The sequence below is a fragment of the Lissotriton vulgaris genome, chromosome 5 (assembly GCF_964263255.1).
Source record: "Lissotriton vulgaris chromosome 5, aLisVul1.2, whole genome shotgun sequence".
NCBI classification, from domain to species: domain Eukaryota; kingdom Metazoa; phylum Chordata; class Amphibia; order Caudata; family Salamandridae; genus Lissotriton; species Lissotriton vulgaris.
The window spans coordinates 1,166,631,619-1,166,651,547 of NC_141693.1; the positions used below are offsets into that span (position 1 = coordinate 1,166,631,619).

At 51.7% G+C, this 19,929-nt stretch overlaps 1 protein-coding gene across 2 annotated transcripts in view; it reads right to left on the reverse strand.

Moving 5' to 3' along the window:
- Positions 1-19,929, reverse strand: part of EIF3A (eukaryotic translation initiation factor 3 subunit A) — a 771,171-nt gene that overhangs the window by 261,001 nt on the left and 490,241 nt on the right. The gene's annotated exons all lie outside the window — the stretch shown is intronic.

The window sequence follows — 19,929 nt, forward strand, 5'->3', positions numbered from 1 at the left end:
TGTAGCTCACATGAGTGCAGTGGCTCGAAGGGAGGACCCATCAGTCTAGTAAGAACCACATTGAGGTTCCACTCTGGAGCTGGTGGGGTCCTTGGCGGAATGACACTTTTGAGTCCTTCCAGAAAAGCCTTGATAGCAGGAACCCTAAAAAGTGACAGGTGTTGCCTGTTTTGAAGGTATGCTGCCATAGCAGACAGGTGAATGCGGATGGAAGAGTACGCCAAATTGCATTGATACATGTGGAACAGGTAACAAATGATGTTTTGGATGGAAGCATCTAGCGGGTCAATACTGTGGTTAACACAGTAAATGACAAACCTCTTCCATTTAGCCGCATAACAAGCTCTAGTAGTGGGCTTCCTTGCCTCCCGAATGATGTTCATGCAATCGGGGGGAAGATTGAGGTAGCCAAACTCTAGGACTTCAGGAGCCAGATCGCCAGGTTGAGCTGTTGCGGATCTGGGTGCTGAATGTCGCCATGGCTCTGCGTCAGAAGGCTGGGAGTGAGATGGAGCCTTTGATGCGGTACCACGGACAGTTCTAGAAACGTGGTGTACCATGGTTGGCGAGCCCACGTCGGAGCAACCAGGATGAGAGTCATCGAGTGCTGCCTGAGCTTGCGTGCCACCAGCGGTATCAGAGGTGCTGGGGGAAAAGCGTACGCAAATCTGCCTGACCAGTTCATCCACATCGCATTGCCCTGTGATTGCGGGTGTGGGAATCTGGCGGCGAAGCTTTGGCATTTTGCGTTCTCCTTTGTGGCGAACAGGTCTATCTCTGGATGACCCCACCTTTGGAAGTACGGTTGGAGTACTGATGGATGTATCTCCCACTCGTGCATTTGATGGCTGTGCCTGCTGAGCAGGTCCGCCATCTGGTTGTCCTTGCCCGGGAGATGCTCCGCCATGAGGAAGATGTTCCTCTGAATGGCCCACTTCCACATGCTCTGAGCCAGATGAGACATCTGCGGAGAGTGTGTGCCTCCCTGCTTCTGAATGTAGTACATGGCTGTCATGTTGTCCGTCCGGATCAACACGACCTTGTTGCACAGATGTACTTTGAACGCCTTTAAGGCCATGAAGATTGCCATCAGTTCCAACACATTGATGTGCATCTTCCTTTGCTGTAGTGTCCATAGTCCCTGCACCGTGTAGTGGAGGACATGCGCTCCCCATCCCTGGAGAGAAGCGTCCGTTGTCAGGATAATCTGCGGCACAGGCTCCTGGAATGGTCGGCCCTTGCAAAGGTTTTGTGGATTCCACCAATGCAGAGAGTTGTATGCCCGACCGCTCACCAACACTAGGTCTGTCAGTTGCCCATGAGCCTGAGTCCACTGACGTGCCAGGCACTCCTGAAGCGGACGCATATGTAGCCTCGCGTGCGGGACAATGGAGATGCAGGAGGCCATCATGCCTATCAACTGCATGAACCCCTTCGCTGGAAGCGAGTGTTGAGGTCTGAATCGTTGGATCAGGGTTTGGATGCTGGCGATTCTCACTGAATTTGGCTGCGCAGTGGCTGCCAGAGTGTTTATCGTCGCGCCCAGATACTGTCGTACATGGGCGGGCTGGAGATGGGATTTCGGGTAGTTCAGAGAGAATCCCAGATCGTGCAGGAGATGAATGGTGCGGGACACGTGGTCGGCGCACTGTTGTTCTGTTTTTGCTTGAATGAGCCAGTCGTCCAGGTAAGGGTAGATGTGGACGTTCTGGCGTCGCAGATGCGCCGCCACAGTCGCCAGGCACTTCGTAAAGACCCTTGGCGCTGTGGTGACCCCGAACGGCAGAACCCTGAACTGGTAGTGCTGGTTTTGGATCGTTAATCTGAGATACTTCCTGTGGGAAGGATGCAGGGGGATGTGAAAGTATGCATCTTTCAGATCCAATGTAGCCAGGAAGTCCCCCTGTTAAAGCAGAGGGAGCACCTGCTGCAGCGTGAGCATATGGAAATGCTCCGAGAGAATGTACCAGTTGAGGGGCCTGAGGTCCAGGATGGGCCGTAGGGAGCCGTCCTTTTTGGGGATCAGAAAGTACAGAGAGTAAACTCCTGTACCCCTTTCCTGCAGTGGAACGAGCTCTATTGCACCTTTTTGTGCATGACCTGAACTTCCTGCTGCAACAAGAGCAAGTGCTCGCCGGACATAGGACGGCTTCGTGGAGGTAAGTTCCAGACAGTAACCGTACTGGATAAGAGACTTGACCCACCTGTCCGTGGTGATGGATCTCCACGCGGGCAGGAACTGCTGGAGTCTCCCCCCGACCGGTGTTGTGTGGTCGGGGGGCAGTGACAAGGCGTCACTGCTTGTTGGCGGCGGTGGACCTGGAGCTGTTGTTTCCACGTCCCCTGCCTTTGATGTTGTTGCCTCTGTAGCCACCTCTACCCTTGTTGGTGTAGGAGGTCTGGGTATTGCCTTTGTAGTACTGAGAGGATTGTGATGCCTGACCCCTTGAGGTGCCTCTGGTATTGGAGCGGCGAAAGGAGCCACCCCGAAACTGCTGAGATTGAAGGGCCCCCATAGACTTAGCCGTGTCTGTATCTTTTTTCATTTTCTCAAGCGTCGCATCCACCTCAGGGCCGAACAAATGGTCAGGATTAACCGTCTGGTTCAGGATGGTCGTTTGTATATCAGGTTTGAACCCTGAAATCCTAAGCCATGCATGCCTTCTGAGCAACACACTAGTGTTGATCGCCCTGGATGCCGTATCAGCCACATCTAGCGCACATTTTATGGAAGCATTTGTGATGAGCTTTCCCTCCTGAATCAACATCTCCCCTGCCTCCTTGTACTGGTCAGGCAAGTGCTGCAGTAGTGCCTCTAGGGTGTCATAATGAGCCCTATCGTAGCGTGAGAGTAGGGCCTGAGTGTTTGAGATGCGCCAAATGTTAGCTGCCTGTGCAGCAATCCGCTTCCCTGAGGCCTCAAATATTTTCGACTCTTTGTCTGGGGGAGGAGCGTCACCAGTTGTCTGTGAGTTCGCCCTCTTGCGAGCGTTGGAAACGACCAAAGAGTCTAGTGGCAAGTGTCCCTTGATATATGTTGGATCCGAGGGCGCTGCCTTATATTTCTTATCAATGGGTGGATTGATAACACGCGCCCGAGTGGGCTCCTTGAAGACCTCCTGCGCGTGCTTGAGCACTCCCTTGAGCATTGGCAAAGTTTTGATTGACTTTTCGGCCACAGAGAAAGTGTCAAACAAGAAGTCCACATCCACAGGATCGGAGTGCAGCTCGACATTGTGGTTAGCTGCAGCTCTCTCGATTAGCGCGTTGAAGGCAGCAGAGTCCTCCGTTGGTGAAGTCTTTGGCGCAAAGAGATGTGGCTCCTGACCCGACTGCGGGTCCTCGGGGTCGCCTCCGGCAGACCAAGGTACATGTTCCTCCTCCGGATCCGAGTACGCCGGATAGTTGTACTCGACCTCTTCCTCGTCGTCATCCCCCGCGGCAGAGTGAGTTGGGGAACGCGGCAGGTCACTTGGGGATGCCGGCGCCGGAGGCGCTGAAGCACCCTCAGAGTCCCTTTTATTTTTTAGAGGAATGCGAAAGTGTTCCAGCACCGGCTCCGTGGTGATTTTCCTCTTGAGGAGGGACAGTTTCCCAGTATTGGCGTCGATGATGACTTCACGACGTTCTTCCTCCGCGAGTGGTTGGAGCCGAGGTTTGGCCACCACCGGAGACGCTTTGGGCGTCGACACCTCCTTCGAGGGCACCCCAGCCACCTGCTTCGGAGCGAAGGCCTTCGGCGTCGACTTCGGCGGTAGGGTAAAGCGGATAGGCGTGTGCGCCTTGGACGGCTTCTGAGCGGGCTTCGACACTCCAGCCTCTGGGTCTGGAAGCTCCGCGGCTGTTCGAATCCGTTGCAGGGACTCCTGGACCTTCTTCGAGAGGGCTGGAGAGGGAGCGACCGTATCGCTTGATTTCCCTGCCTTGGGAGTTGCGTCGGCGAGAGGCAGTGTCTTCGGAGTCGACGCGGTACCCTCCTTGGCTCCGGCGGCCGGGGCCGGGGGAAGCCTGAGCTTTGGGATCGCCTTGATGCTTCTTTGAAGCCTTCTTCTGGTCGTCGACCGCGACCATCTTCGGCGCCGACGCAGCCGCGTCGGACGACTTTGCTTTCGGCACCGACCCAGATGCCTTCGGGTCGGCCATCTTGGCTGCACTGTCCACGTCGGCCATTTTGGATTTCTTAGGTTTTGACGCCTCCAGAGCCTTCTGTATGGCTTTCACTTTCGGTTTCGAAGCCGGAGCTGTTGAACCCGAAGGCTTCACTTTCGTTTTTGAAAAAGTGAGTGGCACCTCCAAAATGTCCGTGGCCGGGCTCGTAGGCGGGGCTGCTGGACTTATAACAGTGTCTTGGGTAAGGCCCGAAGGCGATCCCTCGACCTGGGCCGTAGGAAGGGGTCCGACCCCTGAGTCAGTCCGGGGGTGCTCGTCCTCAGAGCTATCCCCCACAGTGGCAAAGGCCGTATCGTCGTCCCCTACCTCGTCGTCTGCTTCGTCAAACTCCTCGTCCCCTGCGTCGTAGGCCTCCCCCTCGGACGCAGGGCCAGATTCCGAAACCTGCTGGACATCGTCGTCTCCGACGTCTTCCTCGAAGATGTTGTTCGGCGGGGGCGCAGACAGTTTGGCCTGGAGTCTCGCAGCCCGACGAATCTTGAGGGTCTTCTTGCACCGGAACTTCCAGCAGGCCATGCACCTGGCCTCGTTGTGGTCCGGCGACAGACAGGTGTTGCACACTGGGTGCACGTCGAGGTGCGAGTACTTCGCGTTGCAGACTGGGCACCGTTTAAACGGAGTCCGTTCCATGTCTGGAGCGTCGTGTAGGCCCGTCCGCGCCGATCGCACGCGGAAGGGCAGCGAGAGTTCGGAGCTGGAGAAAACAGTAACCCGAACGAAAACGATACCGGCGCCAAGCCTAAAGACCTTTTGGTCTCGAATAAAGTGATTTAACAACTATCGGTTCCGACAGAGGGAACCGACACACATCCGAACCCAATGGCGGAAAAAAACAATCTGGGGATGGAGGCGATGCCCATGCGCACTGTAGTCCAGGGGAGGAGCCACCTATCTCGTGATACTTCGAAGACTCTTCCAGGACAACAATGTGCAATCATCCGGACCCAACACTAGGCGGCGATCTATGCACAGATATGAATTCAGCAGCCCACATGCCTCGAACACTCCTGTTCCCCTTTCTTGCAGTGGAACGAGCTCTATTGCCCCTTTTTGCAGCATGACTTGAACTTCCTGCTGCAACAAGTGCAAGTGCTCGCCGGACATAGGACGGTTTCTTGGAGGTATGTTTGGTGGAGTGGAAGTAAGTTCCAGACAGTAACCGTACTGGATAAGAGATTTGACCCACCTGTCCGTGGTGATGGATTTCCACACGGGCAGGAACTGCTGGAGTCTCCCCCCGACCGGTGTTGTGTGGTCGGGGGGCAGTGACAAGGCGTCACTGTTTGTTGGTGGAGGAGGACCTGGAGCTGTTGTTTCCACGTCCCCTGCCTTTGACGTTGTTGCCCCTGTAACCACCTCTACCTTTGTTGGTGTATGAGGTTTGGGTGTTGCTCTTATAGTACTGCGTGCATTGTGATGCCTGACCCCTTGAGGTGCCTCTGTTACTGGAGCGGCGAAAAGAACCACCCCGAAACTGCTGAGACTGGAGGGCCCCCATAGACTTAGCAGTGTCCGTGTCTTTCTTCATTTTTTCAAGGGTCGCATCCACCTCGGGGCCAAACAGGTGGTCTGGATTAACTGTCTGGTTCAAGATGGTTGTCTGTATATCTGGTTTGAAGCCCTATATTCTAAGCCATGCATGTCTCCGCAGCAGCACGCTAGTGTTTATCGCCCTGGAGGCGGTATCAGCCACGTCCAGCGCACATTTGATGGAAGCGTTGGTGATCAGCTTCCCCTCCTGAATCAACATTTCACCTGCCTCCTTGTACTGATCAGGTAAGTGCTGCAGAAGTGTTTCTAGGGTGTCGTAGTGCGCCCTATCGTAGCGTGCAAGTAGGGCCTGCGTGTTTGAAATGCGCCAAATATTAGCTGCCTGCGCAGCAATTCGTTTTCCTGAGGCTTCAAATATTTTTGACTCTTTGTCTGGGGGAGGAGCGTCACCCGTGGTCTGCGAAATCGCCCGCTTACGTGCGTTGGATACAACCAAAGAATCCAGTGGCAAGTGTCCCTTGATGTACGTTGGATCCGAGGGCGCTGCCTTGTATTTTTTGTCAATACGAGGATTGATGACTCGCGCCCGAGTGGGCTCCTTGAAAACCTCTGGCGCGTGCTTCCGCACTCCCTTGAGCATAGGCAATGTCTTGACTGACTTTTCAGCCACTGAGAAAGTGTCAAACAGAAAATCGACATCCACAGGATCTGTATGTAGGTCGACATCATGATTAGCTGCAGCTCTCTCAATCAGAGCGTTGAAGGCTGCAGAGTCCTCTGTTGGAGAAGTCTTTGCTGCAAAAAGCTGCGGTTCATGACCCGACTGAGGGTCCTCAGGGTCGCCTCCGGCAGACCAAGGTTCGTGTACCTCCTCTGGATCCGAGTATGCTGGATAATTGTACTCGTCCTCCTCATCTCCGTCACCTTCCCCAGCGTTAGAATGCGTCGGTGAAAGTTCCAAATTATGTGGAGATGCAGGCTCTATAGGGGCAGAAGGACCCGCAGAGTCCTTCTTGTTCTTGAGTGGAATACGAAAATGTTCCCACACCGGCTCCGTGGTGATCTTCCTCTTAAGGAGAGAGAGCTTCCCGGTGTTGGCGTCGATGAGAACCTCTCGACGCTCCTCATCTGCGAGTGGCTGGAGCCGAGGCTTCGGCACTACCAATGACGCCTTGGGCGTTGACACCACCTTCAAAGGCACCCCGGCCCCATGCCTCGGAGCGAAAGCCTTCGGCGTCGTCTTCGGCGGCAGCGTGAAGTGGATAGGCGTCTGCGCCTTTCCCGGCTTTGATGTAGGCTTCGGCACCACATCCTTCGGTTCGGGAGCCACAGCGTCCTTCCGAATCCGCTGCAGGGACTCCACGACCTTTTTTGTTAAGGCCGGGGAGGGCTGGACCGGCTCGAGCGATTTCCCCGAGTCCGGAGTCGGGTCGGCGACAGGACCGGTCTTCGGAGCCGACACATCACCATCCTTGGCCTTGACGGCCGGAGTCGGCGCAGCCAGAGCTTTGGAGTCGTCCTGACGCTTCTTCGGAGCCTTTTTCGGGTCATCGACCTCGACCCCCTTCGGCGCCGACGCGGCCGCGTCGGTCGTCTTCGCCTTCGACACCGGGGTCTTCGGGTCGGCCATCTTGGCGTGGCTCTTGATGTCGGCCATTTTGAATTTCTTAGACATTGAGGCCTCTGTAGCCTTCTGTCCCACCAGTGCTACTTTCACTTTCGGTTTCGAAACCGTTGGTGTGGACCCCGATGGCTTCACTTTCGTTTTCTTCAACGGGAGTGGCGCATCAGAAATGTCCGTGGCCGGGCCCGGAGGAGAGGCCGTGGGACGATTAATGAGGTCTTGGGTAAGGCCCGAAGGCGATCCCTCTACCTGGGCCGTATAGTGGGGGTTGACCCCTGAGTCAGTTTGAGGATGCTCCTCCTCCGAGCTATCCTCCACGGTGGCAATGGCCCCAACGTCGTCCCCTACCTCACCGACGACTTCATCAAACTCCTAGTCTCCCGCGTCGTAGTTTTCTTCCTCCGACGCCGGCTAGAGTCCGAAACTTGAAAGACATTGTCGTCTCCAACGTCTTCTTCGAAGATGTTGTCTGGCGGGGGCGCTGATAACTAGGCCTGGAGTCTAGCGGCCCGACGAAGCTTGAGGGTCTTCTTACACCGGAACTTTGAGCAGACCATACACCTGGCCTCATCATGGTCCGGCGACAAACATTTGTTGCACACTGGGTGCACGTCGAGGTGTGAATACTTTGAGGTGCACACCGGGCACCTCTTAAACGGAGTTCGTTCCATGTCTGGAGCGTCGTGTAGGCCCGTCCGCGCCGACAGCACGCGGAAGGGCAGCAAGAGTTCGGAGCCGAAGAACAGACAAACCCGAACGAAAACAATACCAGCGCCAAGCCTAAAGACCTTTTGGTCTCAAGTTAGAAAAGTTAAACAACTATCGATTCCGACAGAGGGAACCGAAACACATCCGAACCCAATGGCGGAAAAAAACAATCTGGGGATGGAGGCGATGCCCATGCGCACTGTAGTCCAGGGGAGGAGCCACCTATCTCGTGATACTTCGAAGACTCTTCCAGGACAACAATGTGCAATCATCCGGACCCAACACTAGGCGGCGATCTATGCACAGATATGAATTCAGCAGCCCACATGCCTCGAACTACTAACCCCTCGCCAATTCTGGCGACGGGGTTAGCATTCCACCCTTCTAGAGGGACACGACATGTATGTAACTTTGAACCCCGGTTAAAGTTAACTCGAGCCTCAGCATCACAAAATGGATGCTGCCACCACAGACACAAGTCTGACCCCCTACAGCTGGGAGTCCTTCCAGCGAGGGGAGCTTGGACAAAGGGTTTCCTGTCAGGGGCGGTGCTAGCACCATCCCAGACAGGGTTTTGTGTATCCTGGGTAGGCAGAGCTTTACAGGAAGGTGACTGCAAGTGGCACCCCGGTGCTCACTATGCATAGGCCGGCTAGAACCAGTTCCAGGGACACACCAGCCCCTGGCCTGGGGAAAGTCCGGCATGGGAGAGGGGTGTAACCACCCCCCTTCCTGGTCCCACCCATAGGCAGGACCTAGTCGCGTGCCAGCCCCTTTTTCTTGTATAAAGATAGGATCGGGCCCCCTTCCAAATTAGATCATCTTTGAATCCTGAAACTACTTTCTACGAAAGGAACTCTCGACTTCTTCTCAAGATTTCTCCCTTGTGACTAAGGAGTAGTCGCCCTGCATCCGCAGGCACCATCTAATAACACTGCGGGTTGCTGCACGTCCTACCTCCGGAATCCGACTGATCAGCACGACGAGACCCGGCTTCCCTGGCACCTCTGACCTCTACAGCTAAGCTGAGAACCGTAGGTGCGACGAGACCGAGGGACCGGCCATCATCAGAACTGCACGACTTCTATCCAGCACGACCGCCGAGGGATCCTCTGGTGAGTGCTTTGGGGTCCGAGAAGCCCAGACCCTGAGCAGCTCCAGCACCGAAGTCCAGCCCCCCAGCATCCACGAGATCTGCGTGGGGCCCTTCTGCTTTTTGCTGCTCACAGCGTTGTCTGGCTACTAGCCCGCTGGCTTGTGGCCTTCCAGACGACATCACCACTGCTAGTCTGGTTGCTCCAGACTGGCCCTTGCTCCCTACCAAAAGAGGAGCACCCCGGACCCTCCTGGTCCACTCCAGACGCCATTTTAGGTCCACCACGTGGGCTTGCATTTGCCAAGAGTTGTTGCCCCAATCCTGGGTCCAGCGACGTCGACAGCATCAACCATCTAGGACAGCTCGCACCTCCATCCTGGTCGCCGACAACGCCTCCTGGTCCGTGAGACTGCAGAGCCCAGCGTCGCCCACTCACCTGGTCGAGGTGACTTCGTCCGGTGCCATCCTGGTGCCCACCCAATCACGGGCTAGTGATTAAGAACTTGGTCCCCTCTGCTTTCAGGTGTCATCCATCTTCGATCCAGGCTTGGATCACTTCGAACTTCAACACTGGTCGCCTGCCAGCAACTTCTTTCTTCAGGCTCCATAGACTGCAACGAGGATTCCCGACGTCTTTCCAGACCTATGCATCTGCAGCCCCTGGGCTAGGTAACTTCGGCATATCGGTGCCCCAGCATAGCCTCACTATCCAAGGGTCCAGATCCTTTTTCGTTTCAGCTCTAACTAGTCGGGTTCGCCCGAGAACACTAACTTTGCTTTTACTAGCCTCCATAGACTTTGTCCCGCATCCCGCGTGAGAGTGCACACTCTGCACCTGAGTCCCCTAGGCCTCCTGCTAGTAATCTGAAGGTTCAGTAGGCCAGTCCTAGGGATTCCAAACCCTATCAGATTAGTACTTACCTGCTAGTAATTTCGCATTCCACTTTTATAGTATATGGTTTTTCGTGCCCCTCTGGCATTTGTGTAAATTGTGCAACTTATAGTATTTTCATAAGAGTTTTGTTGTGTGCTTAGTACCCTGTCCTCAAAGAGTACAGGGCTGTTGTGATCTAAATAAATACACTGTTTATTTTCATAACACTTGTGTGGTGTCCTTTCACTTGGTGTTCAAGGGGTATATGTGATGGTATAACAGCTGGCTTAACACGCCCTCTAGAGTTTAGCCCGAAGACTGCTCGTATCCATGCTACTAGGATAGCGGGTCTATAAGGTTGACTTACAACCAAACATCAATAAGGGTTGTTTGGACTGATATATAATGTTCACTATTCTAGTGAGCACTTTGTATCAGGCCAACTTCTCACAGATGTCACTACGAACCTGCGACTATGGACGCTTACAGAACGATAGTAACACAGACAGCAACAAGCTAAAGACCTACTGCGGAGGCCTCATAATTTAGAGGTGGCCCTTGGTTGAACACTACTGTGCAAAACGAGACATTGCTCACGAAAGGGCTGGGTCATGAACATTCAACGGCAAGAACCTTGAACGGAGTGTCGGAACCACCGCAGGTAGGATCTAACTGATGGGGCAACACTGAACAGACAGTCTGGGATGGGGAGACCTGTTTCTGACCACGGAAGACTCACCCCCGAGAAGGGTGTGTTTTGTTCGGGAACTTAAGCACTCTGCTCAGTTGGGGGGCGGGATGTTCTAGATCCGCCGGGCAGGGAGGCAGGGTGGAGAGCACAGAAAATTGAGGGAATAGTTTGGTTATGTTTTGTTTTTCTATTTAACGTATTTCTCCTAAAGAAGTTGAAAACAACTGTGCATTCTGTTAATGCACACAGCATGCACCTTGGTACCGTCACTCCTGGCAGCACTGTCATTACATACTGCATACACTATGCCACAACATGATCCTCCAGGCACTGAATCTCAGCAACCACACCATTGGGCCCCCCCTATCCGTGATGTTGTGGAATGTGAATGGACTGGGGTATAAGATCAAAAGAGGGCTAGTTCTACAATATCTAAAACGGGCCCCATGGTAGCATTACTTCAGGAGATACACCTGGTAGGCACGGCATGTAAGGCGCTAGATCGCTGGGGATACAAAATGGTGGCACATTCGGAGTTTACGTCTAGATCCCGGGGGTGGGTATCCTGGTGCATTAAAGCTCCCCCTTAGTGATAAAAAGAACTTGGACAGATGACCAGGGCCGCTTCGCAGCATTATCGTGTCAATGAGAGGGAAAAATGTATAATATGGTAATGGTGTACGTCCCCCCAGCGCTTCATCAAGCAACCTTTCAGGACCTTGGGAAGTTTCTACTGGACCTTCCTGACTGAGAGCTGATTGTGGGCGGGGATTTTAACGCAGTGATAGATGCTACTATGGATAGAAGTCCGCCCAGGAAAGCAAATAGGCCCAATCAGGCCCTGAGGAAATTCCAAGAGGCAATCAGGTTAATAGACACCTGGAGGATTAAACACCCTACAGAACGCCAGTAAACCTTTCACTCTGGGGCACACAACAGCCTTTCCTGAATAGACTACATATTCACTCTAGCAATAACCCCGGAAAGGATTGGTAAGATAGAAAACTTGGCAAGAGGTATTTCAGACCACTCGCCAATACAGTTCATATACACTGCACAGATTACTGGAAGGAAAAGGGTTTTTCTACTCTACCCGGGTTATTTGAAGGTCCCTAAGGATACCCAACTGGCCGAGACTTCGCCCCTAGAAGACAGACTCCTCGTGGAATACATGGACAAGAAGGCAATCTCCCTGACGTACCGTAAACTAAGTAACAACCAACCAGACTCCACAGGGACACTAAAAGAGAGATGGCCGGCAGAATTGGGAGACATGGAGGAATCGGACTGGATGAATGCACTAGCGTCAGCCCGGGAGGCGGCAATACCATCTACACTAAAACTTATACAACTTAAAGTGCTACACTACCCACGCACCATATTTCACAAACTTGGGCATACCTTCGATCCACTCTGCCTCAGAGGGTGTGGGCTCACTGGAACATTCTATCATATAATATTGGAATGCCCACATATACAATCTTACTGGGAACGAGTAATGTCGGAGATCTCGAAGGTTAAGGGGGCAGAAGTCCCGTTGGATCCCAGATGCTGCCTCCTAAACGTGTGGCAACCTACTGATCTTAATCTGGCGCTACAAAACTGTGCCACACTGGGGACAACAATCGCCAAATGAAATATAGCCAAGAACTGGGGCTCTGGGGTACTACCTACACACCAACAATGGGAAAAGGACATGGACTTTGCAATGGTAGCGGAAAGGGCAGTATACACCAATAGGGGATGCCCCCAACAAATGGTCCAGAGTATGGGGAAAGTGGAACAAATTCCGGGGAAATGTCTGTGAGCCTCCACTTTCCAAATAAACCCCCAACGCAAGTCCATGAAATGTGGGAAGGGTCGCAGAGGATGAAATAAAGGTCTGGTCACTGGGGGGGTCGATAACGGGAGGAATGATTGGATTGTAATATTGTATGATGGAGAATGTTTTTAAGAAGTGCTGCATTTGCTAGGGTACTGTGTGACAAGATATGTACAACTGAACTTCAAATGGAGAGGTTTACTGTTTATTGTTCATGTACAATGTAAATGACAACGAAATGACAAAAAGAAAAGAAAAAAAAAAGAAATTTAAACAGCAGCCAGTACCAAACTAGGATCCAGGTATGGATATTGCACCACCCAAATCTTTACCCTGCCAGACCATCTTCACCCGATTACAATCTGTCATATCAGGAGCTCATTGCTAGAGCTGCACACTAGAGCTTCAAAGAGTTCTTAGAGAAGGATTTTCTCTTAAAAACTCTAGCAACACATAAATCGAATCAGACACTGCCTATGCTTAAAGGTATGTTAAAGCACACAGACGACATCTTTAAAGACCCTGCAAGTGCTACAATCCTCACTCCTAGAGTGGATAAGAAATACAAACCTTCCCCAACAGACCCTATTTTTATTAAGGGTCGGTTACCACTGGACTCTGTAGTGGTATCCAATGCTAGAAAGCAAGCTAATTCTCAAGCATCTGGGGATGCTCCTCCCCCAGATAAAGAGTAAGCAAATCTGCCTGACCAGTTCATCCATATTGCATTGCCTTCGACAACGGGTGTGGAAACCTGGCGGCGAAGGTTGGTCATTTTGCGTTTTCGTTTGTGGCAAACAGGTCTATGTCTGGATGACCCCACTTGTGAAAGAATGGTTGAAGAACTTGCAGATGTAGTTCCCATTCGTGAATCTGCTGTGTCGGTCGACTTAACAGATAGGCTATCTGATTGTGAACTCCTGGAAGGTGTTCTGCAAGCAGATATATGTTTTGTGGAATGGCCGATCTCCAAATGTTTTGTACAAGCTAGGACAGTTGCAGGGAGTGTGTGCCTCCTTGTTTCTGTATGTAGTACATGGCAGTCATGTTGTCCGTCATGAGTAAGACAGCTTTGTTTTGTATGTGTACTTGGAAGGACATTAGTGCCAGGAAAATCGCTAGCAACTCTAGGTGATTGATGTGAAGCACCCTCTGTTGGGCAGTCCATTTTCCTCGAGTTGTGTGGTGGAGCAGATGTGCTCCCCATCATGTCAGGAATGCGTCTGTTCTGAGTACTATCTGTGGAACAGGCTCTAGGAACGGCCGCCCTCTGGACAAGTTTTTGGTGTTCCACCACTGCAGAGAGCGATGTGTGCGGCTGTCCACCAACACCAGGTTTGTTAGTGGTCCTTTTGCCTGATTCCACTGATGTGCTAGACATTCCTGCAATGGACGCATTTGCCTTCTTGCATATGGTACAACAAAAATGCAAGATGCCATCATGCCTATTAGTTGCATGAACACTCTGGCCGGGAGAGAGTGCTGGTTTTGAAACCTTGTAATTAAGGCTTGAATGCTCTGTATCCTGGCTGGACTGGGATAAGCTAGAGCTGGATTGGTGTTTATGGTAGCCCCTAGGTATTGATGTACATGAGAGGGCTGTAGATGTGACTTGGTGTAGTTTATTGTAAACCCCAAGTTGTGCACTGTCTGAATTGTGTGAGATGTGTGTTGAACACACTGGTTGAATGACTTGGCCTTTATAAGCCAATCGTGTAAGTATGGGTAGACATGGATCTGTTGTCCTATCTTGCTAGGAGGGCCTATGTGTTAACAATGCGCCATGCATTACTAGCTTGGGCAGCTATTCTTTTCCCTGAAGCTATGATTTTGGATTCTTTATCAGGAGGTGCTGCTTGTCCTGAAGTTTGTGAGTTTGCCCTTTTCCTAGCGTTTGAAACTACTAGGGAGTCTAAGGGTAGCTGTCCCTTAATGTAAGCAGGATCCTTGGGTTTATGAATCTAGCCCGCAGATTATCTTTAAACACTTCTGGGGCATGTTTAATAACACCTTTAATCATTGGCAGTATTTGCACAGATTTTTGGGAATGTTCAAAAGTGTCTAGTATAAAATCCTCTTCTGCCTCATCTGAATACATGGTGGCATTGTGATAAATGGCAGCCCTATGAATTAAGTGTCCAAACCCAATATTGTTTTCTGGGGGAGAAGGTTCAGATGGATATATATGTGGGTCAAGAATATCTGGTATACTCTGTGGGTTTGGATACTCCCAGTCTGGTGAACCTGTTGGGTAGGGAAAAGGGTCATCTGGGTCTTTCCCTCCCCATGCTATACTGATAATCATCAGCATCCTGAGGAGGTGTATGTTGTGGAGAATGAAGAGGAGAATTTTGAGGTGAAATGTTTAAAGGGAGAGCAGGAGAGGGAGATACAGGAGAAGAAGGGTGAATAGGAGATGTGGCAGAGTCCTTCTTGACAGGCTCTGGAGGTGTAGGTGATGTATCTGACTTCCTCTTCCTGTGTGGTGTGGTAGAAACATTTCCTGTTTCTGGGTCTACGTATATCCTCTTATGCAGAGGATCAGGTCTGAAAAGCTCTTCTTCATAAAATGCTTTCGGCGCCGATTTTTTCGGCTCTGGGCCTGGTTTCTGTTCATCTTTAGCCTTAGGAGTTGTTGTATAGTCATGTGGGGTACTTTTCGGCACCGAAGGTATCTTCTTTGGAGTCGAGGCCTGGTTCGAGGGTTTTGAGGCATCAGAAGCAGATTTTGTGGGTTTCGGCACCGACGATTTTGGGGTGGAAGCAGGTTTCATTGGTTTCGGTGCCGCATTGTCTTTAGGAGTCGATGGTTTCTGGGTCTTTTTTGGAACCAGGACTTCTTTCGGTTTAGGTGCCGAGGGAGCTGGTCATATCGGCACTTGTGGTTTGCTCGGTAAGGAGCTACCGGAAGGCTTTAATATTTCCTTCGGAGCCAGGCTCAATGGCAGGGCTTTTGAAGCAATGTCTCGGTCTCGACTGGGCCCGAAGGGGAGTTTTGACCTTAGCCTTTGGTTTAGGTGGTTGGGCTGGGGTAGGGGCAGTTGTACTCGCGCGTTGACCTGATGGTATGGAGTCATCGGAGTAGTCTGCCTCAGAAACGATCTGGAGATCATCTGAATCTTCCTAGGGGACAAATGGACCTTCGTCGAAGATGTCCACCGGTTTCGGAACTGATCTCTGCATGTAGCGTCGACGGGCCCTCCGATCTCAAATGGTCTTCTTGGATCGAAAGGACGCACAAGCAGTGCAGCTCGACTCGTCGTGTTTAGGTGATAAACACACGTTACACACATCGTGATGGTCGCTGTGTGGAAATTTTGCTCCACAACCATGGCATTTTTTGAATGGTGTCCTTTCCATAAGCTGTAGGCCGCCTCACCGCGTAGGTAGGCCCGTCGGCCCGCGTCGCCGACCGGAATTGAAGTGATGAGGTCGAGTCTATGTATATTGAAGTTAAAGTTTGTATTTAGAAAGTTTTGCGCGTCGAAGTCTTCGAAAAGTCTATTTTCAAACTGGAGCGGAAAAGTTGCATCCGAACTCAGTGGCGGAAAAAAACAATCTAAGGATGGAGCGGATGCCCATGCGCACTATCGTCAAAGGGAGGAGTCACCCATCTCGGGACTGCAAAGACTTCTTCTAAAACGACAACATGATGCAATCACCCGAGCCCAACACCAGGTGGCGATCTAATGCACAGTGTAAGATCTGCAGCTCATATGCCTCGAAAAAAAGGTTTGTATTTATATAGCGCTTGTTACCCCTGATGGGGTGTTGAAGCACGCTACTCCGGAAGCCCATAAAGGATTAGTGGTGAAATAATATGGTGAAATATGAAAGTAATTTCAGTGGTGGATATTAGTCAGTTATTTGGAGTGAGAAGGAAAGAGGAGGAATGAAAGGAGAAAAAAGGTTTGCATTCATATAGCACTTGTTACCCCTGATGGGTGTTGAAGAGCTTTTATGGCGTGTAGCACGCCACTCCGGAACCCATAAAGGATTAGTGTTGAAACGAATATGTTACTTACCAGTATGCATCTGTTCTTGGCATGTAGGGCTGCTGACATTCATATCTGTGCAAAGATCGCCGCCTAGTGTTGGGTCCGGATGATTGCACATTGTTGTCCTGGAGAAGTCTTCAAAGTATCACGGGATAGGTGGCTCCTCCCCTGGACTACAGTGCGCATGGGGCATCCTCTCCATCTTCAGATTGTTTTTCGCCATTGTGGCAGAGATGGAGTGTAATACAGTGAGTGATGTCCATGCTACATAGAAATTCTGAATTCTACAGCTGCAACAGGCGCCGGGGAGGAGGGTGGGCGATATGAATGTCAGCAGCCCTACAGTTGCATACTGATAAGTAGCATATTCGGTTCGATGCATGTGGGCTGCTGAATTCATATCTGTGCATAGATTGCATAGCAGTTCCTCCTGTTAGCGGCGGCTGCCCGTGCCAGCTGCAGCAGTCTGAAAAAGGGTTTTGAGAACAGCCTGTCCTACAGCGGCCTGCTGTCTAGAGTGTACATCTACGCAGTAGTGTTTTGTAAATGTATGAATAGTGGACCATGTGGCTGCTTTACATATCTCCTCTAGTGGGATGTTACCCAGGAAAGCCCCCAACTTGCGTGTGGAGTGTGCACGTGGAGGAACAGTTAAAGTGCGTTTAGCCTTGATATAGCAAATTTGTATACATGTAACGATCCATCTGGCTATTCCTGATTTTGAAATGGGATTGCCTTTGTGCTGTGTGTAGGAAGGTACCTCCTGACTATGGTTGCCCCCAACTTTTTGCCCTGTGTTTTAGCTGGTTTTTGACATAGTCGACCTGGGGCCCTGCCAATCAGGACCCCAGGCCTACTGCTCTCTCTTTAAAATGGATTCCATGTACCCTAGGTACATTTCCAATTGGGACTGGACCACCTTATCAGACCCTGTAACTCAGGGCATAGGTGTACCCAGGGCCTACCAGGGGCTGAAGCATGTATTATGCCACCCCTGGCTGGCCTCCTAAATTTGACACAACTGGCTGCATGACAGCTGGGGCAAAGTCGTGTAATCACCCTTTGCTGTAGATATAGTATACCTATATCTAACCCTAAAATGGACACAGAGATTCCTATCAGTCACTCCTATGGCAGGCCTTGACAATCCTGAAGGCAGAGTGCTTGGAATCGTGTGAGATGGTGCTCTGGCATGAGCTGAGCCTGTCTGCAGCTTGCAGAACCAAGTCCTAATAGCTGTTCCATGATATCGCATACCATATACTCTTAAGTGCATTATAATCCTCGCGGTTAAATGCTATCTTTGTTATTGCTTTATCAAAACATGTCGAGTAAGGTGTCATACGAATTGGAATACTAACCCCTCGCATATTCTGGCGACGGGGTTAGCATTCCACCCTTCTAGAGGGACACGACATGTATGTAACTGAACCCCGGTTAAAGTTAAACGAAGCCTCAGCTCCACAAAATGGATACTGCCACCACAGACACGAGTCTGACCCCCTGCAGCTGGGAGTCCTTCCAGCGAGGGGAGCCTGGACAAAGGGTTTCCTGTCAGGGGCGGTGCTAGCACCGTCCCAGACATGGTTTTGTGTATCCTGGGTAGGCAGGGCTTTACAGGAAGGGGACTGCTGAGTGGCACCCCGGTGCTCACTACGCATAGGCCGGTCTGAACCAGTTCCAGGGGCACACCAGCCCCTGGCCTGGGGAATGTCCGGCATGGCAGAGGGGTGTAACCACCCCCCTCCTAGTCCCACCCATAGGCAGGACCTAGTCACCGGGTCAGCCCCTTTTCTTAGTATAAAGATAGGAGCGGGCCCCCTGTTCAAATTAGATCATCTTTGGAATCAAGACACGACTTTCTGCGAAAGGACTTCAAGATTTCCTTCTTCAAGATTCTCCCTTGTGGCTAAGGAGTAGTCACCCTGCATCAAGCGGGCACCATCCTAAGAACACTGCGGTCCGCTGCAAGTCCTTCTTCACGAATCCGACGACCCAGCTCGACGAGACCCGGCTTCCCTGGCACCTCTGACCTCTACTCACCTCTACAGCAAAGCTGAGAACCGTGAGTGCGACGAGACCTCGAGGGACCGACTATCGCCAAGACTGCACGACTTCTTTGCAACAAGCCCACCGAGTCTTCCACTGGTGAGTGCTTTGGGGTCCGAGAAGCCCCAACCCTGAGCAGCTCCAGCACCGAAGATCAGCCCTCCAGCATCTCCACGATCTGCGTGGAGCCCTTCTGCTTTTGCGTGCTCACCGCACTGTGTGGCTACTAGCCGGCTGGCTTGTGGCCTTCACGACGCCCGACGACATCACTGCTGCTGGTCTGGTTGCTCCAGACTGGCCCTTGCTTCCTTGCAACAGAGAAGCACCCCGGACCCTCCTGGTCCACTCCAGACGCCATTTTAGGTCCACCGCGTGGGCTTGAATTTGCCAAGGCTTTGTTGCCCAATCCTGGGTCTAGCGACGCCGACAGCTTCATCCATCGTGGGACAGCTCGCTCCTCCATCCTGGTCGCCGACAACGCCTCCTGGTCCGTGAGATCTCCGAGCACAGCGTCACCCACTCGCCTAGTCGAGGTGGCTACCATCCGGTGCCCTCCTGGTGCCCACTGACTACTGGCTAGTAGTCTCGAACTTGGTCCCCTCTGCTTTCAGGTATCATCTTCCATCGATCCAGGCTTGGATCCACCGAACTTTCTTCACTGGTCGCCTGCCAGCAACTTCTTTCTTCCAGGCTCCTGGTCCGTCTACGAGGATTCCCGACGTCCTTTGAGTCCTATGCAGCTGCAGCCCCTGGGCTAGGTAACTTCGGTGCCCCAGCATAGCCTCACTATCCAAGGGTCAGAATCCACTTTCGTTTTCCTCCTACCAGGTCGGGTTCGCCCGAGAACACTAACTTTGCAATTTCTAGCTACCATAGACTTTGTCCCGCATCCCGCGTGAGAGTGCACACTCTGCACCCGAGTCCCCTGGGTCTCCTAGAAGTAATCTGAAGATTCTATAGTCAAGTCCTAGCGATTCCTAAGCCTATTAGTACTGTACTTACCTGCTAGTAATTTCGCATTCCACTTTCAGAGTATATGGTTTTCCGTGCCCCTCGGGCATTTGTATATACTGTGCTAACTTAAAACTTACGAAAATACTTGTTTTGTGCTTAGTACCCTGTCCTCATAAAGAGTACAGGGCTGTTGTGATTCTTAATAAATAACTTATTTATTTTCATAACACTTGTGTGGTGTCCTTTCACTTGGTGTTCAAGGGGTATATGTGTGGTAAACAGCTGGCTTAACACGCCCTCTCGAGTCTTTAGCCTTAGACTGCTCGTATCCACGCTACTAGGATAGCTGGTCTATAAGGTTGACTTACAACCAATCATCAATAAGGGTTGCTGGACTGATACATAGTGTTCACTAGAATAGTGAGCACTGCATATCAGGCCACCTTCTCACA